Below are 10,478 nucleotides of genomic sequence, written 5' to 3' on the forward strand. Positions count from 1 at the left end.
GATGAGATATACATATGTAGCCAGGAATAAAGTGCCACTTTCCCAGATAACTATTATATGAGTCTTAGTTGTCAAACTAATTCGTTTATAAAATTTTTTGAGACCAACAGTTTATTTTATAATATTACAAATGCAACCATTACAAAAGCTGGTCAAAATTAAAGGAAACATGAAAAATAAATTTAATCACATTAGCCTTAATATTAACGTGGCTGAACTTTTATGATTCACTTGGATTTGATATTCAACTGATTACTCTAACCATGGTATATTAACTTTAGAAATAAAAAGGGGAGAAATGACTGAATTTGACTTAAAAATTGCATTAGAAATTTTGAAATGCCTGTCCTATATGTTCTGGCAAACTCATTGCCACATTTGGATATATATTGACCCCAGCATGGTTTCTATATTAATATGTTGGAATAATAACTAAGGAAAAATTAAAAATGTATAATAGATGTATAAAGAATTATATTTAGTAAATGCATAATAGCTAATAACACTTTCAAGTTATTGATCTGTTTGGTTTTTTATGTATTATTTTAGGTAGTGTTTATACGAGTATCTTGGGAGTTATAAATGCGTGCCATTTAAATGAGTAAAGCTAATGAAATAAAGCCAGTTTTATTGCCAAAATTCAAAAAGTGGGGTGATACTATGTCAGATTTAAGTAAATGACCTATCTCTCTGAGAATTTTGTTTGCCACTGAATTCCATTTCTATCCACTTTAAATTTACTAAAAGCTACTTAACCTCCAAGTTTGATTAAAGTGCTTTAATATGTCATGCGGTTCATGTACATGGTGTAGGCACTAGAAGTGATTGTCTAGCCACCAATTTTATTATTTCTCAAGCAAAGTGGTTCTTGAGTAGAGTTTAAATTTGGGCGGTGTAACCTGATAAAGCGTTGTACTCATTCTGATTTAATACCAGTGGATTTTTAAGTCTCCGGTTTAATTGTGAATAAAACATTTTGTGGTACTTTAATACTAACCCCCAACCCAACCCCGTGCCCCACCAGAAAAATCACATTCAGCCAAGAAGACAGAAACTGTACTGTGGGGTAGGATGTGGATGATGAAAGTCTTTACATAAAATGATTCATCAGATTTTTCAGGCATAGTATTCTTCTGTTTCGGAAATAAATACAGTATATAAGATTTCACTTTGAAAACTACTGAGTTAAGTACATTTATAGTCACCTTTTCTGTTAATGAGTTAAATAATATAGAGACTCGTAGCTCTTCGTAAAGATGACAAGCTATGTGCTCGGCTGAACTTAACAGCTTGGTTATGGTCACATTTCCTATATCCTTGTAATAGAATTAAGAGTGTATCCTGGTAAATTACATTATCTTTACAGTTTGAGCATCCTGATTTTAACATTTAATAGTTTCAAAACAAACTACTCCCACATAATCAAATCATTAGCAGCAGCAGCAGCATATTGGTGGTGCCAGTAATAATGTGTGAATCTTCTGCAGCAAAATTTCTTTAATGAAGAGTTTAATGGGCCATATTTGAACTTAATTTCCATCCAATTCATAAGTGCCCACTAAATATGTATTCTATTCTGCTCTCTGTTCCTTTGATCATCTGCTCTTGGGTGAGCTTTCACATAACTAAAATAGATATAGCCTGAGTTGTAAATGTTGAACTTTTTTAGGGCTTAAAGGTACTAGTATATAAATAACAGCACATTGCCAAATAAGCTTTTTTTCTCTCATTTTCTAAAACACTTTCCTATTATATTTGATTGTATAATGATCAGCATTTATGGTGGGTTAGAAGACTTTTCCTCTCAATTTTCTTAAATGACCATAAAAAAACATTAAAAATAGCTCTGGAGAAGGCTGTGTTGTTGAGTCTGTCTCATAATTATTTGTAGATCCTTAGGCATAGAATTATTAATAGTTTATAATTCACCCTCATCTATAGAATGTTGATTTATATCACGTAACTGATGACAGTAGGGCTGAGGCCATATGAAACAGAAGGCATCTGAGAGATTCTGTTTATCACATTTGGATATTTTATTGGGCTGTGCTTCATTTGCTACAAAAAAATCCAAATGGAAACACATTGGGTCATACAACATTCACTGTGATAAAATATGGTAATGTATACTCACAGAAGAGCTGCCATCATGCAGTTCACAGTGTTAAAGAAGTAAATGTAATGGCATCGATTTTTCTTTTTAAATTTGTTAAATAACATGAACATGTTTCTCTTTAAAATGGAATAATGTGAAGGTTTGTCAAGTCAGTGTGTTGAAGGTTGGGGGAGATCAAATGAGCTTGTTCGTGCTCGTTCAGCTATTTTAGCACAGTTGGGCATCGCTAATGTTTATGGTGGTTTTGATTTTAAAGAATTTGTATTCTTAGTTATGTATTTTTATTCCATAATGCACCACTGAGTACAAAAAGGAAGAATAAGAGTTACTGATGATGAAATAAAATAAATTGAGGAGCATTAATGTAGTTTAAAGCAAGTTGATGTAGGAATTTGAGGAGAAAAGAAATTATTTGGGAACTCCAAATATAGTAGGATTTGGGCAGCGATGTATCCTTTTGGGGTTTTGGTCATAAATTTAAGTGAAACTAGGCAAACCTGTAAGGTGAGATAGATAGATTTTTTTTCCCCCCTCCAGCAGCATTTACCTGCAGGTGTAGAGAAAGCAAATAGTTAGATTTTTAACTTTTGATGGAAGTAGAAGCAGGCCAGGGAGTTGAAGATGCTCACAAGGTGATGATTATTGGACCAGAACATGGGATCTAAGTAAGGCCTTCAAGGAATAAATGATGGAAAGGAGGTGGTGGATTGGGGAAAGTGGCACCAACCGTGAACTGAAACCTTTAGTGAAATGAGGCTAAAAGTGAGCCTGAAAGATGAGAAGGCCAGAGGATGGGATGTGTGAAATCAAGATTTCAGAGGTGATAGAATATTGATGAGAAAAAGTCAAGACCTTGGAAGAGGCCGAGATAGGAGGAGATCTTTGAGATAAAGAGTCAAGGATCTGTGAGGCAATGGTTATTAATGTGAGTGTTGAACTAATCTAGAATGACAACGAGAATTGGGGTGACGGAGGACAGCCACAGGCTAGGGGCTCACGTTGATGGCGACAAGAAGATCGTGACTAGATAGCACGAGCTTTAAAGAATCACCCACGCTGCAAACGAAAACCCTTGGCATTATATCAAGAGATCAGTGCATGTACATTTAGGTATTTTTTGAGATTTAAAATAAAAAGGTATAGATCATTTCAACACCCCCTCCAAGTTGCACAGATTATGAGAGCTTTGATGTTCCTAAGTGCAAATTCTGCCTGTGGCCTTCCTGCCTACTCTGAGTCTTACTTGTCTTCCCTCTTCGCTCCCCTGTGAGGCTAGTTCTTCTCCTAGCTTCTTCTGGAGCCCAGAAATCCTGAGGATGGTCAAGTCTTTGTTGGAAGACCTGAGCTCTGCCTTCTTCCGAGGTCATCCCCACCCACACCCCCTGCGGTGGAACTCGAAGCTCCTCACTAAGGGAGAGCACCGGGATCAGTTCCCAATCTGTGCTCAGGGTGCTGGGAGAAGGGACCCCTGGGGATACTCGTGGTTGGAAGGGGTTTTTCATTCCTGAGGGGTTTTCATTGTTTTTTTTCTATGGGAGCCTCTTTATTTCCTCAGTTTGCTTTGTTATGGATTTCGGATGGGGGTTCTTCGAATGATGTCAGCTTTTTTTCCTACAATGAAGTGGGTTAGATGCTCATTTGAACCTAATCTAAATCTTGCCTGAATCTGTTTCTTTCCTCGGTTTCTTTGTTAGCATGAGGTTTTATGCCTTCTCTTGATATTATTGCAAGTTTTTCCTCCTTCCTCACTCTCCCAATAAATCTTTAGTTGTTAAGTATGATCCAGCTGTGATCCTACTTTACTTGATTGTCTTTACCCACAAGTGACCCTACCTGTTCTTGATAGAGGAAGCAGAAGCCATGAACTTCCGGGACTGTATCTCACAAACAGGTGTGCACGATAATAAGCATTCTTTTTTTTTTTCTTTCCTCCTGTCACGGTGGTTTAAACGTCCTGTCATCCATCAGGGAAGCTGCCCGTTCATACGTGTTCTCCTACAACCTCCCCCAGTGTCGTGAGTTTTGAGTTCTTACTGTTTACTCGCTAGCTTGCATCTTCATCCTGTCACCTTGTACTTACCCCTTGCCAGCCACGTTTAAACTTGGTTGCACCTTCCATCTTCAACGTGAATGCGGTTCTAGGGGTATGGCTTGGAGACGTGAGGGCCTCGCTCTCAGAGTTCCCTGGACTTGGAAAGTGGTGTGGTCCACACGGCTGGCACCAGGCCCACTCCACTCCCAAGTCCCCGCGGGGCGGCTGCGTGGTGGGTTCCCCTCCATGTCTTCCTGCGAGGCTGGGAGGGGGAGGCTGTTGTAAACAGAGGAAATGAGGTGGGGGAGCCAGTCCTCCTGTCTGTGCCGGGGGCTGGCAGCTTGCTGCCTAATCCACCGTCAGCCCACGGAAGCCCAGGTCACTGGCTTTCATCGCTCACAGGCTTCTCGGCACTCAGAGTATCCCAGTTTGACTTGTGCCGGAGGGTGAATGAGTTGACAAAGGAAAATAGTCTAAATAAAACTTAAGTAGCCAGTATCTAGAGAGAAAGAACCCTCAGAAATGGGTAGTGGTAAAAAAGAACTGCTGTAGAGATCAAGGGCAACTTTAATTTTGAAAAAGCACATGAGGAAATTCAATCGGTGTAAGATAAACTTTCCAGAAATTAAAACAAAAACCTGACACGTTGAAGTGTGGTAGGAAAGAGGGAAATGGCCCCTCTCGAGGACCAGATTAGTGGCCTGGAATATGTGTAGTAGTAGTTATTTATCTTTAGAAAAGCAAAACCCAAAGATACGGAGATGGTAGCAAAAATGAAAACACCTCAAAGACAAGTTTAGGATATTTAATGTGAAGAACCATAAGGAAAAAAATGGAAACAGACTCAGGAAGGCACACTTACTAACTACTAAAGGAAGATTTCACTAGTTTGAAAGGGCTCTTACTATGTAGGTTCCAGGCAACATCGGGGGGTAAAAGACACTTGGCAGACGTTTCTGTCAAATATTTATTATCTACTTCGTGCCAGTGACAAGCATGGTTTTAGTCACAGGGAATACAGGGTGAACAAAGCATTGGCTCATCCCTCAGTGAATGGGATGAGATGGACGGGAATAAGTGATACAGGAAAAAAAAGAAAAAAATGAAACAAAGTAGAGTGACTAGGCCGTGTTGGGATAATCCTGTAGAGGCAGGATTCGCTATTTTACGCGAGCGGTCAGAGACGTCTCAGGCCAGGTAACGTGGGAGCAGCATCCCGAAGGAAGCAAGGGAGTTGGCCTTGTTAATATCTGGGAGAAACACTCCAGACGGGGAACAGGAAAACCCTGAGGTAGTGTCCTGCGTGGTCTTTCAAGGGCTGGCTGGGAGGCTGCTTGGCTGGAGGCGAGGCATTGAGCACGGTCAGAGATGAGGGCTCCCGCAGCAGCAGGCAGGGCTGAGAGGGCTCTGGAGGCAGGTGTGAGGCCTTTGGCACACATGGGAAACCTGGAGGGTTTTGGGGCAGAGGAGGGACACCAGGTGAATTACGTGTTAAGAGCGTCACTCTGCTCTTGGAGAATAGACTGTGTACGCAGTAGGGGGTCGAGGCGGGGAGACCAGATCACTGGGTGTTGCGGGAATTGAGATAAGAAATGACAAGGGCTTGGAGCAGTGTGGTATCAGTGGAGGAGCGACAAACGGTCAAATTCTGGGAATATTTTGAAAGTAGATGGATTGGGTATGGTGTGTGATAGTTATAGAGGCAACAAGTTTGCTTGCTTGTTTGTTTCTGCCTGAGTACCTGGAAAGCACGGAGCTTCTCCTTCCTGTAAGAGGACAGATTGTGTGAGGGTCCCGTTGGGGGGCGGCAGCAGTTAAGCCGTAGGGAATCAGGCTTAACTGGGATGTTGACTTTGGGATGCTGGTCAGACAGGCTGGAGAAGGTACTCAAATTCTTGAATTCCAGGGTAAAGAGAGGAATTTATAAAGGAAAAAAAGAGAGGGAGAAGGGAAATCACATCTCCAGGCTTTAGAGAATGACTACAACTAAGAATCCCTTTCCCAAATACGATTGTTTATCTTGAGGATCCACAGAATATTTCTCCCCAGTGACCTGGGTTGAGGAAAATGCACCAAGAACTTTAAACGAAGACCTGTGTTCTGTGATAGAGAATCTGTAACGTGTGAAGTAAGTACAGTACAGCAGTTAGTCAAATAAACATTATGGGTTGACTTGAAGCTCTGTAATACTTATTTAGATTTCTCAGAATGAGAGTGAAGTTTAGCTAATAATTACCTATCATTTGATTCTGCAAATTTAAGCAACATATGGGAAGTGGAAAGTAAGTAAACATATAATTCGTGGGTTTGGGAAAATCCTAATGTCAAGAAGAGATGCTCCCATATCCTTAAGGATGGAATTAGGAGGATATCTTCTCTCCACAGAAAGATGGAAATCTAAGAAGAAATTTTAGAACGAGTTTGAGTTTTGCCTGGTTTTCTTGCTTCCAGACTCCTTAGGACTTGGCTGTTCTCATGTCTGTGAATTACAGGCAAATCATAGCAGAATGGACACCCGCCTCTCCCTCCATCAACTATCAAGCAGGCCTTGGAGAAGAGGAGGCGCGAGCTGGCACATCTTCACTTTTCTCATAAAAGGTGACTTTTGCGGCTTCCTCAGCTGAAATTTTTATCTCCAATTAGGACTTCAGCTTCATTAGCCAAATTTTGACCCGACTTGGTGTATAGAATCTGAGCCCAGCATTAACTGATTTAAGATAGTTAACTCTGTGTTGCCTGGGTCTGACCTTTCCTGGGCAGGTGTTCTGTATATGGTCTCCACCTCATGCCAGCCTTTCTTCTTCCTGTCCAAGGTTTTGTTGCCTTTTGCACTCCTGACATTCCCTGACCCTGAGTCAGCTTATCACAAAAATTAGACCAAATAGCCAACCCCTCGGGGAAAAACAAATGAAAGTGTCCTGCCCTGTTTCACAGAGAAAGGCATCTCTTACTCCCCGGTCAAAATTCAGCAGCAGAGTGCAACTAAGAACATTTTCTTTTTTCCACAAGAAATGAAATCCTTAAACATGTGTAGCCCCTGAGTGCTTTCATAAGACGATAAGGTTTATGGTCCAGCCATCATTTAGCCAAAAGCAACTTTTTAAAAGGCTTAGGCTCTTTGGTAGAGTGTGATTATAAATGTGTTTCAGCTCTCCCCAAGGACGTGTGGATTATGTAAACTTCCCTGGATTCACTGTGAGAGGATCTCACATGAGTATGAAAGTGCAACTAATTAGGTATCATGAAGGGTTACTGCTCTGGACTCAGAACCTCCCTGACTGTGTAACCTTGGCCAAGCTACTCAACCTCTCAACGCATCGGTGTCTTCTTTGCTAAATGATGATGATAATATCAACATTATAAAGGGGTTGTGAAAATTATACATGTAAATATGATATATAGATTTAGTGTTTGGCTCTATTTGCCTCTACCAGAAAAGCAGAGGGATACTCTTATATATAAATTATAGAGACCCAATAAAGGGCTAAGAAAGGATTTTAGAAATTAAATGATTAGAAGTGCTTCTTAATTTTGTGGTACTTTTAAAACATGGCCTCCAAATTCTTTGAGACTCTTATCCTTAAAAGGCAGGGTCTGGGGGCTTCCCTGGTGGCGCAGCGGTTGAGAATCCGCCTGCCAATGCAGGGCACACGGGTTCGAGCCCTGGTCTGGTAAGATCCCACATGCCGCGGAGCAGCTGGGTCCGTGAGCCACAGCTACTGAGCCTGCGCGTCTGGAGCCTGTGCTGCGCAACAAGAGAGGCCGCGACAGTGAGAGGCCCGCGCACCGCGATGAAGAGAGGCCCCCACTTGCCACAACTAGAGAGGGCCCTCGCACAGAAACGAAGACCCAACACAGCCAAAAATAAATTAAAAAAAAAAAAAAAAAAAAAAAGGCAGGGTCTGTGTCCCCTATGGCCACCTTGATTAGGGGTGGACTTGTAACTCTACAGTAAGGGCAGAAATGACACTCTGACCTCTGAGGGTCAGTCATAAAAGGTCCCGCCTTTTCTGCCTGGTTCCTTTGAAGCCCTCCCCTTGGGGAAGCTCCCCCTCAGAACCCAGCCCCATGCAGCAGAAGCCTGAGCCGCATGCAGAGACCAGAGCCCTGGTCAGTACTCTCAGCTGAGCCCAGGCTCCTGGCCTTCCCAGCTCTCCCAGATGAGTGAAGGAGTCCCCACCGGATTCAGCCCCTGCTGTTTCTGAGTCTTTCCAGCTGAGGCCTCCGTTGCGGCACAAAGAAAAGCCACCCCACTGTGCTGTGTCCAAATCCCTGCTCTTAGAATCTGTGAGCATAGAGAGATGGCTCCTGTCCGTGTACTGAGCTTGGGGTGATTTATGACAGAGCAACACGTAACTGGAGGAGCAACACCCACGAAATCATGGAAATAGTCCAAAAGGAAAGAAGGAACTGGGCTCATTCATATTGAATACTATAAACGTGAGAACAGATAACAGGAAATATCGAGATTCAATTATTCACATTTATAAAATGGTCCTGCCCCAATTTTTGAAGAATTTTCTCTGAAGCTATATAAATCATTACTTAGGCATCATGGGAGACTCTGCTTATCAAAGCCTAATGATTATTAATTGTCATAATTCTTTTTACATAAATTTCAATGATATATATTTTGAATTAACATTAACTTAATTAAGCAAAGATTCAAAAGTATCTAAACTACCTAGCACCCCGTAAGGCAGTGGGTTTCAAATTTTAGAGTAATGAGAATCACCTTGGATGACTCTTAAAAGTCTGATTCCAAGGCCCTTCCACAGATATTCTGATTCAATAAATGTGCATATTTGACAGGAGATTCTGTTACTGATGGGATAGAAAAAAACTCCAACAACTACTCCTGGAGGGGTGATAGGGTACACGAAAGAAGTATGTAACATAGCTTCTGCCTCAAGTAACTTAATGTGAATTAATAGAAAAGACATTTGTGTGGAACAATACAAAGACAAGTTGTGTTTTGGGTTCTAATCCACTACAGCCAACATTTTTCTTCTTTAATTTGAATTAGGAGGAAAACTAGGTCAGGTAGGAGGAAAACTAGGTCCAGGAGTGTGAGGTTTTTCCAACTGGTAGGAGAGCTTAAGCAATTAATTTAGTGATGGATCTGATTCACATAGTTTGTTTCCAACTTATATGAGCAATACATTCTATAGATTAAGTGAAGAATTTAGTATCTTAAAGTTTAATGGTACTTTCCAGGGAAATTAACAGAAAGTTTTTTTATGAGGAATGAGTAGCCCAGAAAGAGCTTTGGACTGAATATACATACAGATCTTCCTTGACTTAACGATGAGTTTAGGTCCTGATAAACCCATCCTAAGGTGAAAATATCGTAAGTCAAAAATGCATTTAATACACCTAAACTACCGAACATCACAACTTAGCCTTGCCTACCTTAAAGTGCTCAGAACACTTACATTAGCTTACAGTTGGGCAAAATCACCTAACACAAAGCCTATTTTATAATAAAGTGTTGAGTACCTCATGTAGTTGATTGAATACTGTACTGAAAGTGAAGAACAGAATGGCTGTAAGTGTATTGGTTAATCACCCTCGTGACTGCATGTCTGACTGGGACCCATGGCTGCCACTGCCCAGCATCACGAGAGAGGATTGTACCACATAGCACTAACCCGGAGAAAGATCAAAATTCAAAATTCGAACTACAGTTTCTAATGAATGCGTATCGCTTTCACAGCATTGTAAAGTCAAAAAATGATAAGTTGAACCATAAGTCAAGGACCATCTGTATATGTTTCTGAGCCTTGTATATAATGGCTCAAACACATAGAAGTTTATATCTCAGTCACATAGGAGGCCAAGGAGGGTGAGGAGGTCTCCTCCATGGGATGATTCAGGCATCCATGGTCATTCCATTTGGTGGCTCTGCCATCCCCTAGTTCACCACTGCCATCTGCATACAGCCTATGGGAAAGGAAATATCAAAGGGAAAGCACACCTATTTCATAAAAGCCTTGGCCCCCAAACAGCACACATCACTTCTGCTAACATATACATTAGTGAGAATTAGTCATATGGCCACACTTAGTTTCACAAAGAACTGGAAAGTGAGGTTTCTCATCTATCAGCCTCTTTGCAGCTTCAACTCTATACATGGAAGGGAAGAATGGACTTTGGTAGACAGCTAGTCACACGCTAAGGCATACCCCCATATTTCAAATCACCTGAGGTAAAGAGCAGATTCTAAAAGCTTGCAGAGAGAGAAAAATAGTCACTTACAAAGAACCAGTAATCAGAATGCCATCAAATTTCTCAAGAGGAATATAGAAAGATGATGGAGGAAAGCCTACA

Source organism: Balaenoptera musculus, chromosome 1, assembly GCF_009873245.2.
Source record: "Balaenoptera musculus isolate JJ_BM4_2016_0621 chromosome 1, mBalMus1.pri.v3, whole genome shotgun sequence".
In the NCBI taxonomy this organism is placed as follows: Eukaryota; Metazoa; Chordata; class Mammalia; order Artiodactyla; family Balaenopteridae; genus Balaenoptera; species Balaenoptera musculus.